This window comes from Schistocerca piceifrons, unplaced genomic scaffold (assembly GCF_021461385.2).
Source record: "Schistocerca piceifrons isolate TAMUIC-IGC-003096 unplaced genomic scaffold, iqSchPice1.1 HiC_scaffold_1294, whole genome shotgun sequence".
Lineage (NCBI taxonomy): Eukaryota > Metazoa > Arthropoda > Insecta > Orthoptera > Acrididae > Schistocerca > Schistocerca piceifrons.
The window spans coordinates 120001-125000 of NW_025727118.1; the positions used below are offsets into that span (position 1 = coordinate 120001).

The 5000-nt window shown below is 53.8% G+C and overlaps 1 non-coding gene across 1 annotated transcript; it reads left to right on the top strand.

Annotated features, from left to right (window-relative positions):
• Positions 1–3031: 3031 nt before the first annotated feature.
• LOC124731571 lies at positions 3032–4940 on the top strand. The gene has a single exon (XR_007008355.1). It is a non-coding gene; the product is annotated as a small subunit ribosomal RNA (ribosomal RNA).
• Positions 4941–5000: the final 60 nt, after the last annotated feature.

Genomic DNA, 5000 nt, shown 5'->3' on the forward strand with positions numbered 1-5000 from the left:
GTTGTGCCTTAACCTAACCCATGTTGTGCCTTAACCTAACCCATGTTGTGCCTTAACCTAACCCATGTTGTGCCTTAACCTAACCCATGTTGTGCCTTAACCTAACCCATGTTGTGCCTTAACCTAACCCATGTTGTGCCTTAACCTAACCCATGTTGTGCCTTAACCTAACCCATGTTGTGCCTTAACCTAACCCATGTTGTGCCTTAACCTAACCCATGTTGTGCCTTAACCTAACCCATGTTGTGCCTTAACCTAACCCATGTTGTGCCTTAACCTAACCCATGTTGTGCCTTAACCTAACCCATGTTGTGCCTTAACCTAACCCATGTTGTGCCTTAACCTAACCCATGTTGTGCCTTAACCTAACCCATGTTGTGCCTTAACCTAACCCATGTTGTGCCTTAACCTAACCCATGTTGTGCCTTAACCTAACCCATGTTGTGCCTTAACCTAACCCATGTTGTGCCTTAACCTAACCCATGTTGTGCCTTAACCTAACCCATGTTGTGCCTTAACCTAACCTATGTTGTGCCTTAACCTAACCCATGTTGTGCCTTAACCTAACCCATGTTGTGCCTTAACCTAACCCATGTTGTGCCTTAACCTAACCCATGTTGTGCCTTAACCTAACCCATGTTGTGCCTTAACCTAACCCATGTTGTGCCTTAACCTAACCCATGTTGTGCCTTAACCTAACCCATGTTGTGCCTTAACCTAACCCATGTTGTGCCTTAACCTAACCCATGTTGTGCCTTAACCTAACCCATGTTGTGCCTTAACCTAACCCATGTTGTGCCTTAACCTAACCCATGTTGTGCCTTAACCTAACCCATGTTGTGCCTTAACCTAACCCATGTTGTGCCTTAACCTAACCCATGTTGTGCCTTAACCTAACCCATGTTGTGCCTTAACCTAACCCATGTTGTGCCTTAACCTAACCCATGTTGTGCCTTAACCTAACCCATGTCGTGCCTTAACCTAACCCATGTCGTGCCTTAACCTAACCCATGTCGTGCCTTAACCTAACCCATGTCGTGCCTTAACCTAACCCATGTCGTGCCTTAACCTAACCCATGTCGTGCCTTAACCTAACCCACGTCGTGCCTTAACCTAACCCACGTCGTGCCTTAACCTAACCCACGTCGTGCCTTAACCTAACCCACGTCGTGCCTTAACCTAACCCACGTTGTCGCCTAACGTAACCCACGTTGTCGCCTAACGTAACCCACGTTGTCGCCTAAACCTGCTCTGTAATTGTTATACGACTCGTTCAATTAGTGTAGTGTTGCCCACCCGCAACCCTCGCAATATAGTTCGCTACTCGCACTCCCCGCTCCCCTGTGTATCGCTTCATGTTAAACACCTTGCAAGTCTTGCTCACTTTCCACATGCTCCTGCTGTACACTGTAATGTGGATGGCAGCAGGACGTACATGCCGCCCCTCCCCACGTCCCCACCTTGCCCCCTGCCTTCGCAAGCTGGTTGGTGAGAACTTTGCATGTTCAATGCCCTCCGCATGCGACGTACTCAGGCTACGTTGTGGTGCGGCCTGTGTCAACTGTCCGCTAATGTCGTACGCGTAAACCACAATCTGTACTGCACATTCGTCCTTATGTACTGAATGATACATCGTGGCACATGTGTGACCGTACAACGACTGCGCCCAAAAACGGCGGACCATACAGTGCAAATATTGTGCACGCAGCTACGTGTCGTCTCCCTATGAGAGCTGGATTGCAGTGTGGTACGCCATAGAGACGTGTGGGAGGAACGGACGCCGTGGATGGCGATCAGCATGAGCTGTCTGTTGATGTATTCGGACCTAGTCGTCTCTCCTCACACACCGTGATGGCATGGTGCACCGCGTTCCATATCTGCGACATGCTACAGAGGCCGGTTGACAGTCGTTCGAGCAATGGACATCGCATACGTACGGGGGCCACCTTCCACGTATTGTCTAGGCGTGCACATTTTGTTGCGTGTATGTGGGCAGACGTAGTGTGGCGTGACACCTGACACAGGCATGCAATAATCGTGGAAGTTGCAAATGGCGATGGACGCCTGCGTTTTCTGGTGAAGTTACGCAAATGAACAAATGGTAACCTGTTGTGGTGCGGTTGTTCTCGCTAGGGGTGAATCGGTGATGGCGACGATAGGTTGAGGTACTAACCGGTTGTTCCAGCGATACCCACCATGCCGACGAAACTGAACGGCATCTGGGTGTGAAGCGATACGCGGCGGTGGCTGGGTGGGACCGTCCCCGGCCGGTGAGGGGGCGCCTCCCGGCGTGCTGGCCGCGCGGTGCGTGGGCGCACGCGCTACAGCCGGCTGGTGGGGGCGGCCAGTGGCAGGCGCGCCGGCCGACGGACGCGGCAGGCGTCGCAGCTGCGCGCCGGCGCACCCTGCGCGCGGCGCCGTGCGGCCAAAGTAGGTCCTCGCGGGCCCGGTGCGAAGCGCGGTGGACATCTTCAGTGTGCTGGTCCGATTGAGGACTGTGTGCGTTGAGGATGCGCTGCCGCCCGGCGCTCGGCGCCGCGACGCCGTCTGCTGCTCGGTCGCCCCAGCGGTTCTCGCTGGTGGTTTGTATCGCAGCTGTGCGGATGTGTTGGCGCGTGCGCTGTGCTGGGAGAGTTCGCTTCGGCACCCAAGTGGGGCTTTTGTCCTTCTGTGGCGCTGGCGTTGGAGCTGCCGGTCACCGTAGGTGGCGCGTGTTGTCTCCCGCCGGCAATGCCACGACAGCACGCTCCCGGGCCTCTGTCGGCAGCGGCAAGCTCAGTTGGGAGCACGGGTGGTCGCACCGAAAGCGTCTACTCGCCTAACTCCGGGCGATTGCGCCTCTCTCGAACCCGACCAAGTACTTGGGACGGCGCTGCGCGCCGCCGGGACCTGAGAGGGTTTCGAGGTGTATTGTGCAGGGGAGCTCAGCCTCCTCCTGTTTGCAGAATGATTGAGCGGACGCTTGCGTGTTCGCGCGGGCCCCCGGGACACACTCCCGGGCGGCCGGCTGCTCAGCTCTAGTTGACGCAGCTCCCTGGTTGATCCTGCCAGTAGTCATATGCTTGTCTCAAAGATTAAGCCATGCATGTCTCAGTACAAGCCGCATTAAGGTGAAACCGCGAATGGCTCATTAAATCAGTTATGGTTCCTTAGATCGTACCCACGTTACTTGGATAACTGTGGTAATTCTAGAGCTAATACATGCAAACAGAGTCCCGACCAGAGATGGAAGGGACGCTTTTATTAGATCAAAACCAATCGGTCGGCTCGTCCGGTCCGTTTGCCTTGGTGACTCTGAATAACTTTGGGCTGATCGCACGGTCCTCGTACCGGCGACGCATCTTTCAAATGTCTGCCTTATCAACTGTCGATGGTAGGTTCTGCGCCTACCATGGTTGTAACGGGTAACGGGGAATCAGGGTTCGATTCCGGAGAGGGAGCCTGAGAAACGGCTACCACATCCAAGGAAGGCAGCAGGCGCGCAAATTACCCACTCCCGGCACGGGGAGGTAGTGACGAAAAATAACGATACGGGACTCATCCGAGGCCCCGTAATCGGAATGAGTACACTTTAAATCCTTTAACGAGTATCTATTGGAGGGCAAGTCTGGTGCCAGCAGCCGCGGTAATTCCAGCTCCAATAGCGTATATTAAAGTTGTTGCGGTTAAAAAGCTCGTAGTTGGATTTGTGTCCCACGCTGTTGGTTCACCGCCCGTCGGTGTTTAACTGGCATGTATCGTGGGACGTCCTGCCGGTGGGGCGAGCCGAAGGCGTGCGACCGCCCCGTGCGTGCTCGTGCGTCCCGAGGCGGACCCCGTTGAAATCCTACCAGGGTGCTCTTTATTGAGTGTCTCGGTGGGCCGGCACGTTTACTTTGAACAAATTAGAGTGCTTAAAGCAGGCAAGCCCGCCTGAATACTGTGTGCATGGAATAATGGAATAGGACCTCGGTTCTATTTTGTTGGTTTTCGGAACCCGAGGTAATGATTAATAGGGACAGGCGGGGGCATTCGTATTGCGACGTTAGAGGTGAAATTCTTGGATCGTCGCAAGACGAACAGAAGCGAAAGCATTTGCCAAGTATGTTTTCATTAATCAAGAACGAAAGTTAGAGGTTCGAAGGCGATCAGATACCGCCCTAGTTCTAACCATAAACGATGCCAGCCAGCGATCCGCCGCAGTTCCTCCGATGACTCGGCGGGCAGCCTCCGGGAAACCAAAGCTTTTGGGTTCCGGGGGAAGTATGGTTGCAAAGCTGAAACTTAAAGGAATTGACGGAAGGGCACCACCAGGAGTGGAGCCTGCGGCTTAATTTGACTCAACACGGGAAACCTCACCAGGCCCGGACACCGGAAGGATTGACAGATTGATAGCTCTTTCTTGATTCGGTGGGTGGTGGTGCATGGCCGTTCTTAGTTGGTGGAGCGATTTGTCTGGTTAATTCCGATAACGAACGAGACTCTAGCCTGCTAACTAGTCGCGTGACATCCTTCGTGCTGTCAGCGATTACTTTTCTTCTTAGAGGGACAGGCGGCTTCTAGCCGCACGAGATTGAGCAATAACAGGTCTGTGATGCCCTTAGATGTTCTGGGCCGCACGCGCGCTACACTGAAGGAATCAGCGTGTCTTCCTGGGCCGAAAGGTCGGGGTAACCCGCTGAACCTCCTTCGTGCTAGGGATTGGGGCTTGCAATTGTTCCCCATGAACGAGGAATTCCCAGTAAGCGCGAGTCATAAGCTCGCGTTGATTACGTCCCTGCCCTTTGTACACACCGCCCGTCGCTACTACCGATTGAATGATTTAGTGAGGTCTTCGGACTGGTACGCGGCATTGACTCTGTCGTTGCCGATGCTACCGGAAAGATGACCAAACTTGATCATTTAGAGGAAGTAAAAGTCGTAACAAGGTTTCCGTAGGTGAACCTGCGGAAGGATCATTACCGACTAGACTGCATGTCTTTCGATGTGCGTGTCGTGTCGCGCAACACGCTACCTGTACG